The sequence below is a fragment of the Cyprinus carpio genome, chromosome B2, assembly GCF_018340385.1.
Source record: "Cyprinus carpio isolate SPL01 chromosome B2, ASM1834038v1, whole genome shotgun sequence".
Classification (NCBI taxonomy): domain Eukaryota; kingdom Metazoa; phylum Chordata; class Actinopteri; order Cypriniformes; family Cyprinidae; genus Cyprinus; species Cyprinus carpio.
In genome coordinates this window covers 14845448-14869583 of record NC_056598.1, presented here as the reverse complement: position 1 = coordinate 14869583, position 24136 = coordinate 14845448, and the positions used below count along the sequence as shown (strand labels likewise).

At 36.3% G+C, this 24136-nt stretch overlaps 1 protein-coding gene across 4 annotated transcripts in view; it reads right to left on the bottom strand.

The window, feature by feature from the left end:
• The window catches only part of LOC109082535 (protein phosphatase 2, regulatory subunit B'', alpha), an 83663-nt gene that overhangs the window by 44367 nt on the left and 15160 nt on the right, over positions 1-24136 (bottom strand). Inside the window, exon 3 of one of the 4 annotated variants that reach the window (XM_042718262.1) lies at positions 7277-7458. The exons of the other annotated variants lie outside the window; for them this stretch is intronic. The gene's annotated coding sequence lies outside the window, so the exon portion shown is untranslated. The remainder of the gene's footprint in view (positions 1-7276; positions 7459-24136) is intronic. 4 annotated transcript variants of the gene reach the window in all.

Sequence of the window (24136 nt, the reverse complement as noted above, 5' to 3'; positions counted from 1 at the left end):
TATGAAATACAAGAAGCAATGGACATCTCCAACAGGCCACATGAAGCTTAACTCTTTAATACATTCAGATTTATTTAAAAAACAGTTAAAATCACGGCTCTCAACCCAGGAGCTGGGGCCCATTAGGGGGTCTCAGTAAACTGAAGTAGGGCTGTCATGATTCCTTAATTAAATTTGAGTACTTGATTGTAAAAAATCCTTGACTGCATTTTGCCCACGTTGATTAACTGCCAAAATATCAGAAGTGGCACATTCCATGGACGAGAATCCATGAAAAGCATTATTAGATCGTTTTCTAAGGCTAAAAAAAGCATCTGCTAATAACATAAATTTTAAATTTCATTCACCAAAGAATCCCAAAAACAGACACTGTCTGTAATTTCCACAGTGGAAATGGAGGTAATGACTTTCATTGCTGAAATCCTCATGCCTCTCTGAAGCAGGACTATAGCATGTTCACTAATTTTCTTCCCCTGTAAACTATAAGTGTCTATAAGGTGCGTGTGCAATAATTTTTTATGGTTCATTGAGCAAGCATGGAAAACATAGTTTAAACACCTGATTCTGAACACCATTTAGTCACTCTTCTTAACAAAATAAAAAAGGATAAAAATAAGTTCTGTGTCACTGTTCTGAACAACAGTAAAATGGATAGCAAGCACTTCTTTGTTTAATATCAAAGGTTCAAAGTAAATATAATCACATTGTGGTCGGGCATGCTTCTGTTTACCATGGGCAGCTTTGACTTTCCATGGTCAAGGCTCAGTACAGACACACCAAAGAATCATATCATAGAGGATAACACTCTTCAGTTCCAGTGTCCTCAAACAGAGCCTCTCAATAACAGTGTGCTTTCAAAGTGGGCTTTGACATAGCTGGTTGTCATGTCGGGTTGAACTCAATATGACAGGAAGAGTGTGGACCGTAGCAAAGCAACAGCTTTTTAATGACAATTTAATGAGCTGATCAACACATGATCCATCTCCTTTGCCTGCCGTCTCTATTTCCAGGCCGGTGGGGGGCTAAAGCAGAAGCCTTCACACCTTTACGTCACTCAGTGGGTGCATACGCCCATACAAACATCTTATATGTCTGATGGGAATCTTCTTACTGCATAGGACCTCCCTGGTTAGCTGGCTTAGCTGCTTTGGGATGGCTAACACTGTATGTAAATTGAGATGAATGTTCCTAGAAGATTAAGTTTTAATTGTCAGGCAACAGTCTTTATCTCAGCTTAATGTTGTAATTAGCATGCACTGATTGTTATGGAGAAACGCAAACACACTGTTTGGAAAGCAAGACAACATCCACCCACAGTTTTGAGACAGTCTACTGGCAGGAGCATGAGGAACGAGGATGCAGCAGCCTCATTATCTTTCTAATCCTGTCGCTTTCACGCTGTACATTCGTTCCATGTTTAATTACACTGTAGCAGTCACATGCTGAGAAGTCGCACCCGTGTCCTGTCACATCTGCCAGCGAGACTCTAGGCAGTAAGATGTTGGCAGCTTTGGAGCATCATCCTCAAAATAACACCCTCAACATGCTACACTCAACAAGAAAATAGATCTTGTTATTTCTGCCAGGTAGAGCAATAAATCACGACTCGCTGGTCTGCTTATATTTGGCCCAATTACGAGTTGAAGGATGAAGAACCGATATAATATACAGTACCACTCATTAAGGAATCACTGCAATGGGAAAGGTTTCCCTTTGGACGGTAAATTGGGATTTTGTGTGAGCCCTCCCTTGTTAGCAGTCAGGCCTGGTCTTGTTACTGTGCACATGCTGTCGAAGGGGGGCCTGCTGTGAGCTTTGTTTGTCTCCACTTGAGTAATGACTTTCAAAAGCTGTCGCTGCAAGAGAGAACCTGACCCCCCGTGACAACAATACATTAATAAAAGAAGGATTACACACTCCCTGGCTACTAACTCCTTCACACGGTGTCCAGGGTGCACACTTAACCCTTCACAGCCATGAGGGGAAAGTGAGAAGGATGTCACTGAATGAGGAAATATGAAATATGAAATATGGATGTTTCAAAAACTGAGGATAGCAATTCAGTGAAATGTTGCAAAATGTGGCATGAAGTGCTTAATTATTATTCAGAGTGAGAGATTGGAAATTAAATGGAGTGCAGAATACAATTATTAAAGGGGTCCTATGATGCTGTTAAAAAGAACATTATTTGGTATATTTGGTGTAATGCAATGTGTTTATGCGGTTTAAGGTTCAAAAGACACATTATTTTCCATATAATGTACATTATTGTTTCTTCTCTATGCCCCGCCTTTCTTATATGCACCGATTTTTACAAAGCTCATCGGTCTGAAAAAGCGAGGTGTGCTCTGATTGGCTAGCTATCCAGTGTGTTGTGATTGGCCGAATGCCTCAAGCGTGTGACAGAAATGTTACGCCCCTTAACATACTATGCCATCTCCCAGGCTAGCAGCACGAGACTCAGTCCAGCTGCTCTGCTCGTGCACATCCCATCATCGGTTCTCTTTTAGCAGTTCAGTCAATGTACTGTTAGGAGTAACTGAATAACTCGGGATATTGGTTTATTTCGCGTCAGAGGGAGTGTAAGGCACATTTATAAACCGAATAACTCAAGTCATTTGTGGATTAGTGCGTACTGGAGACGTGAACCGTTTCAAAGATTCAGTTCGATTTGGTGAACTGGTTCGACCGGTTCCTCATCCTCCATAAAATGCACAGCACACATTTGAATATTTGTGTTGAACTGTTCTGGAACAGTGTTGAAATACAACTTAACCACTGATAGTCGTGTCCTCTTGGAAGGCCAAACAAAGTAGTTTCGCTTTCACAACAAAACACACAGCGCTTCCATGACATGGCAGGAGCAGCAACAACAATACTACAGTGAGAATAAAAGTTACGCCTTATTTCTTTGCGTGAACATTTGGGCGGCATTATGCAAATCTTCCCACATAGTGACGTAGAGATGCAGGGGCGTATTAGAACGAGCCGTTTTAGGGGGGTGTGGTTGACTCTTAACATTCATAAAGAATATCTCTTTGGATTTGAGACATTAGTCTTTGCAACTTTACAGATCTTCTTTATGCACCAAGAGCTTGTAACACTCCAAAGAGAAAGGAAAGATTGAAATCTCATCATATGACCCTTTTAAAGGGAAACAATTTCATTAGCATGAAGACTATTATAATAAATGCCTGGTTTTCTTTTGAAACAACTTCAAACATAAATGTACAATAAAAGTGAATGATAAAAAAATATATAAAAGCAGTTCAAGCAACAAAGCAAATATGTTTTAACCTATGATTTAACCAAGACAGACATCAAGACATTCCTGATTTTATGTCCTTATTTGCCCTTGAACAACATCCTTATCAACAATTAGATTTTACAGTTAGTTCTTATCAGACATTCCTATCAACCTACCATTTACCTCTAATTTTAATGGTTGTTAATAGTTAAGGTTGACAAATTGTGCTCCCTGACCAGAAAAAAATTGTTGCAAAGCAGCTTCACAGAAAATTTACATTTAGAAATAGCTTATCAGTGGTGACCGTGTCAAGAAAATACTTTTTAATTATTTTCCAAAAATGAAAAAAAAAAAAATGAAATAAAAATACTGACACCAAATATTTGAACAGTAGTGTAGACAGACTGACAGAACAACAGACCACATCCTACTTGGCATCTTAAAAACCCACATTTCATAATCGTAAACACAAAATTGTTCTTTTTCATTTCATTTTTATAGCCTAAAAGAAACAACCACTGACCTAATTCTACAATGCAGTTTATCTTCCAAAATGTTTTCCAAGGCTTTAATACACTCTTTGGGAGCATAAATTACACCCCAAAAGAGGAGCAGAGATACAGTATAGTAGACTGTACTATATGTTTTTCTGCAGCAGGAAGAAACCAGCAGTTAGCAATCCTAATTAGTGTCTATTGTTTTGAAACCACATCAGTCAGACGTAACAATGAAGTGATGGTCATAACTATTCACACTCATATGAAGATATCAGAGCAGCATGAATGCCCTACAGACAGAAACAAGCTAATCAGCAAAGGCCCTCTGTTACAGCAAAGCAGCCTTTGGAAAAAAAGAGCTCTGCACTGATAATTATGCTTTAGTCCAACAGCTGCTGCACTAACAGTAATGACTGCCTCCACTGTGCATTACTTTCTTATCAAACTGATTGCAGGTCATGAAAGATAAAGAAAAGTCAAAAGGAGAGGAGATATAAAACATGTTGTGCATTTCGGGCAAACAGACAAACTCCATGATGCATTTACTTTCCAAGTAAGGGACACAGATGACCCTGTTCTCACTTTACACAGCAGATGTATCATATCGCTTGGTCAACTTTTTATTGTATTCAATTCCCCATTTTTTCCACTTACTCTTTTCCTTCACTCAGCCTCCCTGGGGCCTCAAACAGGATTTCTATATGGTGAGCAGAAGCTCTTGACAGGGCACACAAAACAGTATGGGAACTGAGCCACTGACCCAGTGCAGACATTTATGTTATACATTTGTAAGACACTTTTATCTAAAGTGACTTTTAGTGAATTTAAGGCAAATGTTTTATTAGTTCGTGTTCCCTGGAATGGGACAGTTGGTACTTTTCAGCAGAGGAAAAGAAGCAATGCTTCAAACAGAGAGGAGACGTATGGGAGGGCAGTATCTACCAAAAAGTCAGTGGCAGAAGAGTAAAAAAAAAAAGTGCAACTCTAACCAATCAGGACTTGATAAGAAATGCCAGGACATATTGTTGGCTGCTTAGTTTCTATTCATATGTTGTTTTTCTAGGAAAAATCCCACTGGTCCAAAATTCCACTGCACATGCACTAGATTTCAAAAGTTTGGAGTGAGTTTTTCAAAGAAACTAATATTTTTATTCAGCATATACACATTAAATTTAATTTACACAAAGTGAAAACTTGTACATTGTTACAAAAGATTTATATTTCAAATAAATGCTGTTTCTTGGACTTTCTATTAATCAAAGAATCCTGAGAAGTGTATCATGTTTCTACAAAAATATTAAGCAGCACAACTGTTTTTAAAATTGATAATTACAAAAATAAAATAATCACAAAATCATCATATTACAATAATAACTGAAGTAACATCTGACAAAGATTAAGCTTAAGCTTAATGCTTAAAAAAAAACAGTTTTGCCATGACAGAAATGACAGAAAAAAAATAATAAATGGAAAATTTTTACCATATCATTATTTTACTGAGCAAATAAATGCAGCCTCGTTAAGCATAAGAGACTTAGAAAACTTAAAGGATTAGTTCACTACCAGAATGAAAATTCTGTCATCATTTACTCACCCTCCACTTGTTCCAAACCTGTATAAGTTTCTATCTTCTGTTGAACACAAAAGAAGATATTTCGAAAAATGTTGGTATCCTAACATTTGATGAGCACCTTTGACTTCCATAATATTTTTTTCCTGTTCAACAGAAGAAAGAAACTGTGGAGGGTGATTAAATGATGACCGAATTTTCATTCTGGTACTGGACTAATCCTTTAATCATGTGTGGTTAGGAAACAAATACCCAGAAGACACTTTCTTACCATGCAGGGACGAGTTAGATATAGGTATAGTTTCTCTAGTAGAGTCCAGAGCAGAATAATCCAAGTGTGAGGATCAAACATTCTTCACCTCTGAGCCCCGGTGAGTACATTATTAAGGTAAAAAGCCTTCAGAGCTTATTAAGTCAAAACTAGTGCTGATATATCCCCACATTTACTATGTAAGTGGACTGTAAATGCAGTTAATCTCTATAGTTAGCTCTTACAAAGCTCCATTAGATGCCATCTATCAATAAACGGCATTAGGTGCATGAATGATTTTGAGGCTGTTTTATGTCTAAACAGTTTTTAAACGCATGACCAGCTCATTGCTGAATTCTCATTTGGAGCTCTACAGTAATTGTACACAGTGGCCCCAAAAAGTATCTGAACACTTAAGCCACAGATGAAACGGTATGAAGGTCACTGCATCATCGCTGTATTGCAAAATATCAAACCAAGTGACATTTATTTTAAAACACATTTCAAGCAGAACATTTCACACACACACACACACAAAAATGTTTGTTAGCTTTTAACAACATATTACAGTACTGTTTAAAAGTTTGGGGTCCATAGGATATTCTTTTTAAGTCTCTTATTCTCACCAAGGCTGCATTTATTTGTTAAAAAAAACAGTGGAACACTTTTATGTGTGGAAAATGTTATGTTTTAAAACAACTGGTTTCTATTTTAATAATGTAGTTTTTTATTATTATAAAACATTTAAATTAAATATTTAAAAAATATTTGTGGTAACCATGGTGCACTTTAAAATTCTTTGATGAACAAAAAGGACAAATGAACTGCATTTATTTGAAATAGAAATCTTCTGTAACATTACAAATATCTTTACATTCACTTTTAATCAGTTTGTTGCATCCTTGCTAAATAAAAAAAAAAAAACTTACTGACCCCAAACTTTTTAACGCCAGTGTTTGGATAATATCTGACTGTGCAAATACAGTGTGGATAACATTAGCTATTTAATTCCATATACCTTTACCATCATCTAACCCTCACTTTTAATCTTTAAAAACATAAATAATTTAATAACACTGTTACATGTTAATTACTGTTAAATCTTCAAATTTCAAAATGAATACCTATTTTTCATGCTGTACAATGTAATTTTCTGATTCATCAATTCACTTGTAGCTTTTAAAATACCTGATCAAAATTTTTTTTAATTTCAAACCAAAATTATATAAAACTCTAATTATTATTTATATTACGGCTGATATAATTGTTTATCATAATTAATTATTTAATTTTTATATTGGTGCATCCTTCCTAAAAACAGTCCATCCACAGACATCACTTTAAAGACAGCTGCTTAAATGCCACTGCAAAGTGGCACTTTATTTGATGTTTTGGTATCTGCTGTGATGAAATTCTTTAGATATTTAGGCTTAACTTTTCAAATGCATTCTGGGGACACTCTGTATTTACATTTTTAATAAACAAATGGATGGAATTCTAATGGAGACTGGCGCCAAGAAGGAAGTAACTCGAGCCTGGCTCCTTGTACCGCAGCGCCTCGCCACATTGGTGACAGTGTAGCACGGCCATCCAACAAAGATGATAGACAGCCACAGGAGAAGAGCATACTGATGACACAGTCCACCAGGATAGACACATCAGTGTCCGATCCGGGAATGCAGAGCAATGCTGAGTCACACTCAGCCTCATACCACTTAGCTTCCTTCTGCTGGTCACCACATCCACACCCCTTTACCAAACAGGCGATGAGGTTCTGAAGGAAGAACACTGCTGGGTTTCCCACAGGCTGGAGGGTAAGAAGCAGCGATCGCGGGCAGGTGTTAGTCCTCCAGCTGTCCAGCAACTTTCACAATTATTCATGGTGACTCAAGCCCTGATGAGAAAAAGGGCCACTTTATAGCAAGCACAGCGCATGTCATTTTCTACATCCCACTCATTTCCAGACTTTGGTTCACTGAGTTTGATTCTCAGATTTCACTTTTAAGATGTAAAGAAATTCAGAATGTAACTTCTAGGTTGATTTTTTTATTCCACATTAGTTACAATCCACAGGGAGATGTTGTGGCTGACGTCACATTGCCTTCTCCTTGTAACTTTTAGAGCAATTTAAAAGAACATCTCAAAGATGAGATGAACACTGAAAAGAGACCCAGTTTAACATGACAGCTCCTAAAAATGCTATCAGGTGAAAACCTTCCCCAGCTAGGGAAAAACAAAGAACAGAGTAAAAAAAAAAGTTTCCCACTGAACAAAAACAGTGAAGGTGCCTGAAACTTAAAGCTTTGGAAAAAGTTCTTCCACAGGTGTCATGTGGTTTCATATGGTTAACAAAAGAAATCAGAATTGGTATAGTGCCTCATAAATATCTGTTCTAGGCATGGGCTGAATACCAGTTTCAAGGTATACCACGATTTGAAAATGTCAAGGTTTCAAAACCACTAATATTTTCCATTATACCCTTCCTGCGGTATGCGCTGTTTTCCATGTCTCCTCAAAGACTGAAAGAGTAGGAATTTCTCAGACTGAGTGCAGTGTAGAGAGTAACACTGACCCCTAACCCTACTGTACAGTCACGTGTGTGTGTAGGATGGCCAAACTTAAGGAGCTGCCCGGCCTACATTTCACATTCAGCGTTCCTTTCCGTCTCGTACACAGCCATGTCCACGCAGCTTTCAAAAGTATACTCAACCGCAGATAAGCGCAACGGCTGAGCTCGACATATGCGCAGTACCACGGGGTGCGCGGCTGTCCACGAACCCTCTTGATGATCAAAATAATGTAATGCCGACGGTGCGTGGACGGCTGAAATATACTTTGGCCTTTACGCGATCTGCAACGGGCCATTTTTTGCCTTATTGCAACTATTAAACAATTAAACAAACTGCGTTGCAATGCAATCATTTTCCAAAATGTCATTTATGTGACGATATGAAGTCTGTTAACACCCGTTAACACAGACCAGAGACACTGAAGACGGACGCACAGAGAAAAATACTGTAGCAGGCAGATCACTCACTGTTCATGATGCACAAACTATTGGAAGAAAATCCTCAATATTGATTTGGGGGTTTATATGAATGTGTTTCTGAGGGGAGCTGACTGTCTTCTGAAAAGTTAACGTGGTATAATTTCACAAAGCTTGTTAGAACATTCTGTTTTTGCTTCAAATTGGGTTATTATTAAATCAAATTATGTGTATGATTATTATTATTATTATATAACTAAATGATATGAAATTATATAAATTATATGTATATGAATTAAATAACTAAAATGAAATAACTGTAATTACAGATTTAGGTTAAATAAAGATGTCATTCTTTATTTTCTTCTTTTTAGAAAACAAATCAAAGAAAAAAATAAGCTAATTCTACTGTTTCTAATAATCTGTATGTTGCTCAAAGACAAAATATAATGTTTCCAGCGGGAAATATATAAATATATATATATATATATATATATATATATATATATATATATATATATATATATATATATATATATAGTAACAACAATACCGTGATACCCTTAAATCATTTAAAAATAACACATTTCAGAGCTGTAACAACAATACCGTGATACCGTGATATTTTTGCTTAAGGTTATCATACCGTCAAAATCTCATACCAGCCCATGCCTAATCTGTTCCACAAAACCACTTTCTTTATTACACAAAGGACATGGAGTGCTCATTGATCACAATTACGTACTCCAACCAAACCAGAGATAATACAGCTTCAACGAGAATTCATGATTTATGTTGAATTCATGTAGAAAGGCCAAACTCACGGCATAATGGCACAGTGCTTTCACTGTACCTTTTTCGTCTTTCTTAATTGCAGAATGTGTATTTCATAAGTCCTTAAAAATGTCATCATGGAATTTCAAGAAAGGTAAAACATAGAGACTTACATTATCCGTAAAATTAGCAGTCGCCAACAGTCATGAAACAAAACAGGCATACGCCAGCTAAAATGTCATAAAACCTATTTTCCCGTATACTTCACAAATATTTCTTAAATATTTTATAGCTTAAGGGTGTAATTTTTCCACCCACGTCTTCCAATCAAACAGGAAGTCCTACCCCCAAACTCAGTTATTGGTTGAGCCAGAAGTTGACATTTTCCATTAAGAGGATTTGTGCAGGAACATATAAGCATCTGGACACTAATGGTCCACTAATTTTGGTGAAACAAGTCCATTGTCAATAGCGTAGTGATGTACAGTATAAAGCACAGATCACAGAGAAGTCACTTTCAAACTAAGCAGCTTGAACCTGTTGTGAAATCTGTATGGGAAATCATTTGTCCTCATTTAAAATTCCTGATTGCCAGTTTTCCTATTTAAATGACTGGTTTTTACCTGTGAAAATTTTAGAACAATAGTAAATGGGACCACACTTTAAAGGGTTAGTTCACCCAAAAAAGAAAATTAGCCCATAAATTACTCACCCTCAAGTCATCCTAGGTATGACTTTCTTCTTTCAAACGAATCTAGTCGGAGTTATATAAAAAATTGTCTTTAATCTTTCAAGCTGTTTAATGGCACTCAGCGGGTGTTGCAGTGCATCAGTCCAAAAGAAGTTAAATAAAAAGCGCCCATCCATAAAAAAAAAAAAGTGTCTCACATGGCTCTGGAGGGTGAACAAAGGCCTCCTGTAGCGAATCGATGCGTTTTGGTAAGAAAAATATCCATATTCTAAACGTAATAATGACTTTAATGTAGCTTTCGCCAACAGTTGTACATGGAAGCAGCTCCGGGAGCATGACATATGAGGTCAGCGTTGCGCATGCGCCGGTGAGTCTTGTGAAAAACAACATTTGTTTACAGGATCAAAGGAAGCAAAGTCTCCTTACTTTAGCAAAGGAAAACCAGTCTCCTCTTGGCTTATATCAAAATTTGTGCTTGATTCTCATCTGATGGCTCTATATCTCAGGTGACAGGCATGTCAGCTTAGCAGCAGTCAAGCCAATGCTGGTCGACATTGTGGTGTTTGCTCTTGAAAAGGGATTAGCAGAAAGAGGTGAGACATCGACTGAGAAAGAGAGCGTAAACAGATAAAGGAGAGAGAGGGGGGAGAGAAAAAGGAAGATGGAAGCAAAGGAGCAAAAGTCATGGTGCTGTCTGTATTTTACATCCAATGAAAAGTGGCCTTTAGGTTTTTGATCAGCTAACTTTCATATTCCAGACCAGCTCAAGTGGTGAACTGATCTTTATTTAACTATTCAAGAGATTCCTGGTCCATCTATGCGGTCTGACAGACCATTTAGCATCGTGGCACAGAGGTGCATAATATGAGACATGGCTGGAAAGATTTTCCAGACCAACATTTAGTCTCTCACTGGCAATCAAGCTTTTTTTGCCCTCAGTCTGAGTCAGATTCCATTTCTTTAATCTAGCTACAAAAGACACAGAAATAGGTTTGTGGAAAGTTTTGTGAAAGGACTGAAGGATAGGATGACAGAGGTAAAAAACCACTTGACCAAGACCAACTACTGCAAATGGACCATTAACAATTCTTTGAATTCTTAATGAACTTTCCATGACTTTAGGAAAAGAAAGGTCAGGAACAAGTGACTCTGTCTGAAGGTTGCACGCATTTTATAGATGCTCAGCTTGAGCACCAGGTGATTTTTTATTTTTTTTTAGAATTGTCACTGGATTTGATACTGATTTGATATTTGATATTTTGATACTGATTCACCCACTTATTTTCACTTGCTACATGGAGCATAGGCAACTCAGCCCATTCGAAACAGGTAAGGGAATAATAAGAGGGAGAGAAAGCAGATTAAAAAAAGGTGAACAAATGAAACAACACTGCAAAGCATATTTAAACATGACAAAAAATGTGTTAAGTTAGAACTATACTCTTATTGTTAACTGACTACTAAATAATCCAGATATTTAATAAATGAAGGGTAAGGGGATATGAAAAAACACACAAATTCAGCGTGGACCTGCTCATTAGCCACATAAAAGAAACAGACAACAGGCTAAGGAAGTATTAAATACTCCATCCGCCAGGAACAATATAAAAAACAAGGGTAGATTTTCTTTGGCAGGTTCAAAACGAGAAACAATGAGTCATGCCTTTTCTTATCCAGCACTTCCTGACATTTTTAGAAGAGCTGGACCTTATAAGGCTGAGAAGACTTCTCCTTTCTCCTCCAAGCACAGCATTAATAAATAATCACTCTCTTTGGGGTTGTGTCAACAAAGGCGTTACTTCAGTTTGTGTCAGTGGAGAAAGACTGTCTGACACTTCAAAGCCGCTTTGTTCGGCAATCCATATATCTCTGCTAAAATAACAAAGACTCCAAATATCAGTTAGGTCAAGTTACAAACCGCAGTTACAATAAACACTGTCCTGAACAGTTCAACTGCCAACTACAGTAGACATAGTTTTCTATGCTTCCACTATGTGGCAATGTGAGAATTACACTCAACTGGAAACCTAGATAGAAAATCTACAAATTATAAATGTGGGAAAATGACAATGAAATATTCACAGTAGTTCATGTGGACAATATAGGGCTCAAATATGTATATTTGCCAATCAGAGACAGACAGACAGAAACATAATTTATACAAATGTCTCAACTTTTAAATTCCTCTCATTTCTGTTACACTCAGGTACACTTCAAGTAGGGCTGAGTTTTTATGTAAAACACCATAATTTGATTTGTTCATGAGAGGGCACATAAATCAGCTCTCAAATAACCCAGTGGAGAATTGTTCTGCTACATCAAACTAATGAGAATCAGCCTGTTTTATTCAAGTCATACTGTGCATGAGCTAAATCCATCTTTATTTGACCCTCTAACTCAAGTACTCTTTATTCTAATTCTATTCTTTAAAAAAACTTGTCCTTTTAGACTTGCACTCTATTCTTTTACTGCTTGTTTTCTTAAAAAAAAAAAATCGAACACTAGCTTTTCTAATCTTTTTTTTTATTCTATCTGTTTGTTTTCTTTTTATTTATTATACAATTAACAAAAGTAAAAAAGGCCTCTAACACTAGCTTGCTCTATTCTTTTTCTATTCTATGTGTTTTCTTTTTATTTATTATATAATTAAAAGAAAAAACTTGCTACGTTTACTGCATTAAGTTAACTGAGACTTGTCATAGCACTTGCATATCATTGCTCTTTTGTTGATTTTGATTGCTTCTATTGTCCTCATTTGTAAGTCGCTTTGGATAAAAAAATATGCAAAATAAATAAATGTAAATGTAAATCTGTCCATTCACACGAACACTATGATCCATTCTTTCAGGTCACTGGTCCCATAAATGAAATGGAGGCACTTTAGTCTTCAATAAGAGAATGTTTTCACATCAGCAGATGTTACAGCTCAGTGCTTACTTCCATCTAAAGACTTTCCCTCAGACTTCTCCCGATTTTATGAGACGGAGAGGTGCAACAATAAAACAGATGATAGAAATACCACACTACATTAATACACAGACACACATATACAGATGTAAAAACAATACAGCACAACAGCAACTTCTCACTTTTTAAACCACCTTGGTTTCAGAAGTATTCCCCATGTATTTCATCCTCGGACATTTTTCATTACGATAAAATAATAAAATTAAAAAAATAAAATGTGGCAAAAAAAATTCTGATTTCTTGCCATCTATCTACCACCCCTTGAATTTATATATATATATATATATATATATATATATATATATATATATATATATATATATATATATATATATATATATATATATATATATATATATATATATATATATATATAAATGTTGAATTTGTCACTTTTGAGTATACTAAAAACTTCCTTTTAGAGTTGATGAGTAAACTGACTGGATTACATCATTTGCAACTCTTTATGGAAGAAGATGGCCATTTGTGAGCAGTTTTGCTGCAATTCCAGTTTCCACGGTAACATTAATGGATCTCTCTTTAGCATTACTGGTAGAGTAATTCTATTCTGGCAATTCAACAATTAAACTTTTTTTAAGTGGAAATTGCATAGACTTGTGGCTCCTGCAAAATGTAAAAACCTGTATAATAGTCCAAAAAAAAAAAAAAATTATTATTTATGCAGAAAATCAATGGATTTTTTTTTTACTTCTCAAACCCAATGGCTGCGTTCTTTAACACAGAGTCACTGGGGAGGGAAGTGTTGGCCAGACACTTGGTAGGGTGAGTAAGGGGTGGTGTGACAGTGAGTAAAAGAGAGAGAGAGAGAGAGAAGAGAGAGCTATGTAAGTGTGTGTAAGCAGAGAGCAGAAATTCTCTGCATCCCGGATCCCTTCTCCACTCTAAATAGTAATCATGTCCGACAGCTGACCTGAATTTGTCTGGATTGCTCCATGGTTGCAGCAAATTTGTAACCCTTAACCTCTTCATTACCTAAACACTTCAGCCATTATAAACCTTACCCACTTTTCATAAAACATGCCTCTTCAGACACAACACTTTGCCTACACACACAACTCATTGAATGTCTATATAAGAAACCTGGGGTACTTCCAGGCTTACTCCACACATCTCGTGTGTACTAGTCAGAGCTGGGTAGATTACGTATAAGTTGTAATCCTTTACTGTTTCCAAATTAAATGGTAAAAACTGTAGTCTTTAATGTAATCCATTACATTACACATTTTAGGTAATATAATAAGACTACTTTTAGATTACTTTTGACAACACATTCATCACTTAAATAGGAGAATCTTGTACCATATTGATATAAAAATACAAAACCAATACTTAACTGTCAGTACTGGAGTGCATTTATATGGGAAAAGTTTTGATATCACAACATTTTTTTATGGCATGAGAGACTACTATGAACTGAAAATCCCCTCTGCAGTTGCTTCTCCAGAGGATCAGACTGATAAAGTGCTGTGAGCTGTAGGTAAGCTTTGAGAGACAAGATTAAAGACAGGTGGCTGAGACTGTGTAAGCTGATCATCTGTTCTTCATCCTCCTCTGCACAGTCTGTAGATGCTGGATCAGCGTCAGGAGATCACTGCATTCTCTGTAACCTGCGTGTGACCTGAGCTTCCCCTCAGACTGCCTGAAACTCCCAGCACTAACAAGAGACTGTCCTCACTTGCAACTTCTTCCAAATCTAACACTGACTGCAATTTGTCTATCAGTTAGGGCCATGTTCCAATGCATTAAATGTTTCCAACATAGGCTAATTTTCTTCATTTCTTGTCATCTACTATATCTATCATTCCATAAAGTGTCAAAAACAAGGAGGTCGATATGAGCAATTGCGTTGCACTTTTGCTTTTGGGTACTCATTTTGGACACAAGAGAGTGCTGACATTTTGTAGGCCAACCCAAAAGTTTGCAACACTTTGGCTCCCTTGACAAAAAGCCAACAGGATTTTTCATTGTCTTTTGGATTAATGCAGAAAAAATGCTCAGTGACTAAACAAAAATTCATGATTCTTACTTATTTTTCTCATTAACTGTCATATGTTGCTACACCACTGTCACATGACATCAGTATGATCGGTGATGTCATGCTTCCAACAAGTCTTCCAATATTTCTTGAAGAGTTTAAGATACAATCATTTGCAAGAGTGCAAGTACAAACACAATAAGGCTATAAAAGCAGACGATTTTCCTATAAATGACATTTAATTTCTGTGTAGTCCCATTAAACAGTTTTTGACAAGACTTGTAAAAGCTTAAAAACATCATTAGTGGGTTATTACGGATTTATTTTATTGCTCGTAATAAAACATGAAAATATCCTGAGCTTGTGTTAACCACAGACATTATTTCAGGCATTTAACTAAAAACCCATAAAGACAATCTTTGACTTGGGACGATGGAACTATAAGTTCTAACATTAACTCGGTTCTGGGGTTTAGGACTTATTCCTGCAGAACTGTATTGTTTTTGAGCCAAACACCCAAGCTCAGAATATAATGCCACCAACTACTCAGGAGCAAAAGAAAAAAAAATGAATTTGTGACAACACTGATGTCACCACAGGTACACAAATAGTCCCAAACCCTTCACATGCAATTATTCTAAACTGTGACAAAGGCAGCAAAGAGGAAAAGCCCATTTTACACAATTTTAAGAGAGCCCTCAAAAAGGTTTTGAAAGCCCATTTTAAGAGCCCTCAAAAAATAATTTGTCACTGGTAAAACACTTACTTAACAGAACTGATGTATGATTACACATTGCACATAATGTAGTTCATCATGATATACTACTTCTGAATTCTGATATAGCTACTTCTGAATGGCTGTCAACAGAAAAATATGCTAACGTGTGTTCCAGTTAGCCCCTGTTGGTTCATAGCTCACTGAATAAATAAATAAAACACAAAGTGCACACTATGTTGGCCAGCAAAAAATTTTCATTTTTGAGCAAGTGTGTAATGTAGGGTCCATATAACCCGGCTGTCCCCGTCTATCACTAGGGGCCTGATACTAGTTCCACTGGGTCACATGAGAAGCAGGCGTCTACATGCTCGCCTCTCGTCTCCTCATCTGGAGAGATGGTCATCCAGGATGGCTCCATTCACTTTCAGATTTAGCTTTCTGAATGTGAAGAGAGCTTTTCACATCCTCCATGCTGCAGGAAAGCAACATGAGAATCAGACAGCAGCCCTTTTTAAGCGACTTATTGGCATATTGACGCCACTCTCTAAAACCTACCTAAACATCCACAGTGTAAAAATCAAACAAGTGATTACTGAACATAAAAGGCATGGTGAAAATAGCTTTCACTTTCACTTAAGGAAGATCTGTCCTTAAAAGGCCATTAGTGTTGTTTTTCACCCCCTAATTAACCACCTCTGAAGAAACTGGATGGTTTCGAGTGATGCACATAAAATCCATGATTCTCCACACTCGCTCTTGGGGAAAAAAGTGGTCAAATTTACAGGAAGAGCAGAGACAACGCTCTAAAAACGTCTCACAGAGGCCGTTTTATTTATGGCTACATCAGTGTGTGACCGTGAGAGCTATTAGAGATCAATTATTGCTGCTGCTACTGGAATTCTGGGCAGGGCTGGACAGCCATTATTCCACACTGGATTGCTCTGGGAGCTGGGACCATTTCCTGACAGATCTTAACAGCTTGAGATAGAAACAGGAGAACTGTAAAAATACACATGAAACATCTATAGTACACTGCCATCTTGTTCTGATAAGCCTTATCGCTGCCCAATTGCTCTCAACAGACACGCATTGGCATGTCAACAGCATCTATATATAAGAAACAAACTTTAGTCGACAATTTTTCAGTGCTTTCCCAGGCCTGTTACTTGTTTTTATTTAATGAAGTCATCCTGCAATCACAAAAAAAAAACAGTTTCGACATCGTGAGACTCCACCCAGGTTTTAACCCATCTGAAAACAACATGACAGCAATAGATTGATGAAGAGTAAACAATGCATTCTGACTGACTGCAGTCACATTGATTCACAAGGTCTGAATTAAATAAAAAAATAATTAATGAAATATATACATTTATAAATATATTTAATTAGTTTGTGTGTATATTATATATCTACACATGCCAGTACACAAGCATATAAGTAAATGACAAGGCATTATATAATTATAAAGTGTATAAAAATATTGTAAATTAATTTATTTAAAGGGGTCATGAACTGAGAAACTAAAATTCCCTTGAACATATAAGAGGTCATTGTACTATAAAAACATCCTGTAAGTTTCAGAACTCAAAACTTTGTTGTTACTCTAAAAACAGTTTATATTGAAGCCAGTCTGCCAAAACAGCAGTTTTGGAATGCTCTACTCTGTGAAGTAATAGTGTGGATAAGCACCGCCTCCACAGAAGAAGATCAACACCTGCTTCGATATCGCTGCCTGTTTAGCCCCATCCACCGATTCACACATATAGGGTTTACGAGAGAGGCGAACACACAGTCCTACGCAGAAACCAAATGATAAAGATGGCTCTGAAGACAAGATGTTGTGCAATGCTAACAGTCTTTGCATTGCCTTTCTTCTGATCCCAATGTTAGGAAAGAGTGAATTAACTTTATTTTTATTGAAGATCCAGACCTTGGCAGGAAGAACTTGGTCCTTTGTTCACTTAATTTTACCGCAGATTTAATTACAAACAAGGCACAGTTCGATGCAGGTTTTTCAAAAAGATTGAAACTAAAAGACAATGCTTTGCCAACTTTATCGGATCCGACAGTAATGTTGCAAAACACAAGAGTAACTCTATTCATTACGTGGTCACTATTGTTTTGTCTCTTCTTACAGATCGTTTGATGTGTATTTATGCAATTTTGACCTAAATCTCATCCATCTATGAGGAATGTACGGTCAAACATACAATATTAGCAAATCATAACAGTGGGCGTTTACTTCCGAGTCTACAATCCACCTATTCAAAAACATTTTAATTATAACACAGATAAAAAAAAAAAAAAAAAAAAAAAAACAACTCCTTAAATATATCCTTTTTTTTATGTAAAAATCTTGATAACATTATAAGTGGACCTCAGAACAGTAGAAAATAAAAACAAAAGGCAGTTCATGACCCCTTTAATATATTAATAAATAATTTAAGTATATTAAATTAAATATAAATATTTTAGGGCCCTGATACTAGTTCAAATTTACTAGACCCTGATACCATTAGATTTTAATTGAATATATTTAATACATAAAGTAAATTTGTAAGATCTGATCATTTAAAAAAGTAACAACACACTTCTCCTCCAAAAGGCTACTAACTAGGAGTGTGCCATATCATACCGTCCACGATAACACTGGTATACATTATTACATGATAAAAAAGGTGTTATATCACAATATCAATGATATAGCGACGCAATGTCGTATTTACTAGGGATGCACCAAATGTTCGGCATCCAAAATTATCCGGCTAAGCAAAAAGTCTGAATAAATTGTACCGAACAATGACGTGACGCGATCAAATAGAGATGCGCACTAATGCAGCAAATATGACGACAGTGTGGAAGTATTTAAAACTGTCAGAGAAAGACGCAAAAATCATTACATGCACCGACAGCAAGAGACCGTTCAGTACAGCATCTCACATCTCTGATGAGAAGAGGAAGGGGTGGTTGTTGCTGGTTACTGTATGATGATTAAAATCGCGAAATGGCCTTAAACAATGAAATACACTGCAGAACGTTATGTTTTCTAATACATGCACGAACTGCATGTGTTCAAACTGCGTTGCATGAGCTTGCAGCACCAGGGTTCAAAGACCAAACCGCAAGGGAAATCTGCACTGAAACTGTGTTACTTATCAGTTGCTCAGTCACATTTTATGAATTTTTACAAGGCATGTGACAATGTGATATGTTCATCTTCCCAAATTAGTAATGAGAATAACTTATAAATCTGCTGCTGTCAACAAAAAGAAGCACTGAGGACTTCCTGCTGGTTTTCGTCAAAATAAAAGCTCCGTCAACTTTCATAAATGTTAGTATTGTAATTTTACTGTTGTTCTGTTAAATAAAATTAAAAAGACAATAATCATGATAATAATTATAACAGCTCTATTAATACATTTATTATAACATTTACACGGTGTTCAAACTGGGATCTGTAATATTTTCTGTTATGTAATGTTTTAAAATAATTGCCTTCTGCTCAGCAAGGCTGCATTTATTTGCATGCCTGATTCAAGAAGGGGGTCTCAAAAATGGCCACAAAATATTTTTTACTAACTTATTAATTTTTTAAATTTAACTGTGCTTTGTTGGTATGTCTGCTAGAATGTTAAAAAATGTTCAGTGTTAAATAAGTATTATTAAATTGTTGTTTTGTATTAGTGTACAATTTTTAAAAATAATAATTTATTCCATGTAGTGTCCATTTCATTCATTTAACATTTAATATTGGAGGCATCCAAGTTATTTGACATATTTAAACTTTTTTTTTTTCATTCCCTGGTATTTATTGGTAATAACTGGTAATTTATTTAATTTACACTTCAAATTAGGTAGTCTGTCATCAATGACAGTAGCTCATTGGAAAAGGATAGAAAATGCACTTCATTGGGTTTGAACTAATAAATGCTGCTGCCTGCCAGCTGCAATTGCAAATAAAAAAAACGTTGTTATATATTTTTTTCTATATCATCATAAATATCACTATCGCAAATATTCTTGAAATATTGAGATATAATTTTGAGTCTATATCGCCCACCTCTACTACTAACCCCATTCATGAGGAATAGAAATAATGATGCTGCCCTTAGTAAGTTTCCATAACAGACAAAACACAAGTAGCTTGCCCATGTCCTGCTCCAGAAGGAAGGAGGGTCTGGTAGAAGCCAGGAAACACCTGCTGTAAAACACACTAACAGGTCACCCTTGACATCTCATACATCTGCTTTATTTTCTCTCCCTAGTCTTGGAGGATCTCTGCAAAGAGTGAATTAGCACTTTTCCACAGATGTCATGTCTCACAGCCATTCATCTTCTGTAGACCGGCAGTCATTACCTTACTTCTGCCGTCTGATGAATATGCCAGGAGCGTACTCCATAATCCAATTATTATTGTGCCAACCAGGAGCACTTAGTCCAGATGTTTCAAATGTGAGTAATGAGTTTAAAGGGACAAGATTCTCACTTCTGATCCACAGCTGAGGTTCAGTTAAAGGCGGCGTCTGTTTTGCTAACCTGAGCAATACGATTAGCCCTGCTCATGCCTTACAAAGTTTCATAAATAAAACACAGAACAAAACATCATGAGACTTCAAGGAGACTTTCAGATGGATGACATTTTTATGGCGATCGCCTTAATCTAATCTGCCTGTAACGCAATGACTGAGAAGCTGGTAGGTGTAATTAACAGATAATCATCTCTTGTGGTGGAGATGAGCAGATTGTTTGCAAGGGAGAGTGTGAGACGGGGCTGGGTGTGCGTGACAGCTGCATTTGCTCTGAGGGTCCCTACCGCACTACAGCTGGGGTGAAATAAGACAGAACCAGCCATAAATTGGTGTAATGTTTAAGTCAAAGTATCAAAAACACATACTTATATACAGTAAACAGAATAATCCAGTTGAAAAATGTTTCCAGAATGTGGGAATGTTCAGTTTTTAGTGCAGTCCACATCTGGGAAGGCTCAGACATATGGTGTAAACAAAGATACTGGACAGGATGTCCTATACTAAGATGCTCCATTAAGAGCCACGGTGACACCCTATAAATGAATAAACCATCTGAGCGCGAGTGCTCCAGCAGCCCCAGCTGTATTTGCAGAGAGTTGCTTCGGATGGGATACAATCTAGAATTCTGGATAGCGCTGTGAGGTTGGCCATTTAATGCGATAATGGCAGACAGGGGGGTGACCATGTGCTGCACATATGATTACTACTGAAAGCACTTCTTTCATTAGCACTTCTAATTATCGCTGCAAACCAAACCAGGAACGATGACAGAAGAAGGGCTGGGCTGATAATGGGTGTGCTAAAATAGCAAGCAGGATAACACTGACAAAACCATGGGTACCAAAATTTGACACCATAAGTGAAAATACATGTACTTTCCCACCCATAACAAATTATATTGTCAGCAAAACAACTTGACACATGTGCAGCTCCACAGTTAATCCAGGATGGACCTCAGAAACACTTAATATCTAATCTCATAATTTTTTATTTTTGTATTATTTATATGCTATTACAGTACTTATTAGTATTTTGAATTGGCTTTTATATTTTCAGTTTTCATTTGATTTGATTTTACAATTTTTTTTTTTAATTTTAGTCGATTTTAGTAATTTTTTGTTATCTTTTTTGTTTTTTATATTTCTATTTAGCTTACATTTATTTGTATTTTTTTACATATTACTTCTTACATATTACTTAAACATTTTTCAGTTAAGTCGGCAAAGGCAAGTTTTTTTTACGTTTCATTTTTTTATCTAATATTCATTTATTTATTTCAGATTTATATAAAATTATTTTAATTCAGTATTAACAATAACAATAACAACTGGATTTTTTTTATAAACTTATGAAAAGTAACTATTTTATAACTTAGTAATTTCAAATTTGTATGATTCGATTGAATAAAAACGTGATAAATTAAATAATAAAATAAATTGTAAGCAAGCATCCACCCCTAAATCTGAGGGGTAAGCTGATTGTATGAAAACATACGAATGAGATCAACACAAATTGGTGATCAATTTGCCAATTCAGGAATCATGACATTTAGCCATTATCAAATATACAGTAAGTAATACTTAATCAGATTGTCTAACAGAAGTACCCTTTGCAACAAAGTTGAATCCTCAATCTCTGACCAAAAAGAAGCTGTGATAGAAAAAATATCTGTTCATGTAAGGTTGTGCTGTGTGACACTTTTTAAATATATACTTGTGTGGGTTTCCCTTGGTTGCTGTGTGCTGAGGGTCTTAATGAATTGAGAAAAACATCATATAAATGGCAGCATATGTGGACCACAGTGCTCTCACACAGGGGCTGCGATGTGGAGCCGGTGTTATGTTTTATTATGAGACCCGACACTTCTGGAATGTGTGCCCAACCTCTCTCTAACACTGACAATATTGGGCAGAGCTTCTTTTTACAAGCTTGTTTGCATGAGGAACAACCGCTTTTTAACTATAAAGCCAAATTGGAGAGGGCTGGTACAGTACATAATGATTCTCTGTTAATATCAGCTCTGCAGGTCTGTGTTTATAACTTGTATTGGATGTTTCAAAACAAATTTTATCAGAAATTTAGCTACTTCACAGTACACTAATTGCAGAAAACTTGGGGTTACAGAGACAGTTCACCTGTCATCATTTACTCATATTTCAGCAACTATTTGTATAGCAGAATGGATTTTAACAGTTCATCATCAGCCATCATCACACATGATCCAAAACGTGTTAATCAGAGGCTGAACTCAAGGTACTATTAGTTGCCAATAAATTTAAAATGAAAATAAATCAGTCCAAGTGTGCACATCCAGTAGGCAAAAAAGCTCAATGTGGGTGCTCCACCACTAACATTTGAACCAAAAAATAAAAATAAATCAAAGGTAAATTTTAATTGTAAATGTAAAAAAAACATTGATACAAAATTCTCTGCAGTACTGGTAGTGCAGAGTACCGAGTCAATCAGGAAATGCTGATATGCAGCTGCTTTTAAATGTTCCCTGTGTAGAGTGTCAAAAGTTTCTATTTAGTTGGTGCCAACAGCCTTGTGGGCAGAACGCCGTTGCCCTTCAGCATCCTGAGTTTGAATCCCAACTCGCAGACCATTCCTGATCCATTCTCCCTCTCTCTCCCACTTCACTTTCTGTCTACTTACAGTCCTTCCAAAATATAGGCATATAATGCCAAAAACAAATCTTAAAAAACATGTTTGTTGAGTGCCTGAACACAATGGCCAATCAAAGGCTTTAAAGTCAGATTCTGCTCGAAATGCCAGAGTTTGTTTAGCTCAAGCTTTGCACGCTTGCAAGATGTTTTGCCGTAACCAACAAAGTTTAAACACAATGTTAATAAGTGGTTCATTCAAATGTGTTTGACAGTGTAACAATAGCAATGAATACACAAAATAGATGTGAGCATTAAGTCTTGCAGTGCAAGTGCAATAGATCTGCTGTTTGTTCTGTTACCTGTCATACATTTCTTAGTTTTTAATTCATTACTTTTTTCATTCAATCTTTTTAATGCTATGTTTACTTATTTGAACAATACTTGAAAGCTACAAAGTTGTTTTTTTGTATAATTTACTTATAATTAACAACATTATTAATTAACTAATGAATATAATATTTTTTGTTTTCACGTAAAAAAAAAAAAATACTAAAATTAAACCAAAACTGGATCTGAGAGTGATGAAATTTTACTTTTATTGGTATAAAGTACTGACTACTGAAATTTTGGTACGGTGACATCATTGTCTTGGCTACTAATGTCTAACACGAGCCACCAGACGAAATAGATAATACTAACCACTGCCAGACCATTTTAGTCCACCAACTCCACCCTTAAAGAAATTACTTAAATCAACGGCAAAATGTTTGTAATCTATTCTTAGTTTTGTCTTGGTGCATGTGATCCTCAGATCAGGTCTGGAGAGCCGAGGTCACGCCATACAGGAGAGAGTGCACAGGCTTCACACATCCATCCTCAGCTGTCTGACAGAGACAGGGTGGCTCCACTTCCCTAACGTCACAAGCCACTCTTGGAGAAGACAGCTCAGTTTTAAAGTGCACTTTGTAACAGAGAAGTGTGGTTTGCCTTCAGTAAATCCAAGCATTGATGCTTCTCAAACCTCAAAGTCAAACGAAGAACTGGCAATCCTTCAGTTAGTGCCATTACAGTTCTGCATGGTTGGAGTAGATTCAAGTGACTGGTGTTGGTTCTTTAAATAATGAGTATCTTTAGCTTTAAACTTTAATTCCTGCAATTTGCATGCAAATGTTTAAAAACAAGTAACAGTCAAGAATTGTGGTTAGCTACACTACAAGCTATTTAAAAAAAATAAAAAAATTGAAGGTCCTTTGTCAGTCTGAAAAAATAAATAAAACAAACAAACAGAACCCATACATTTGA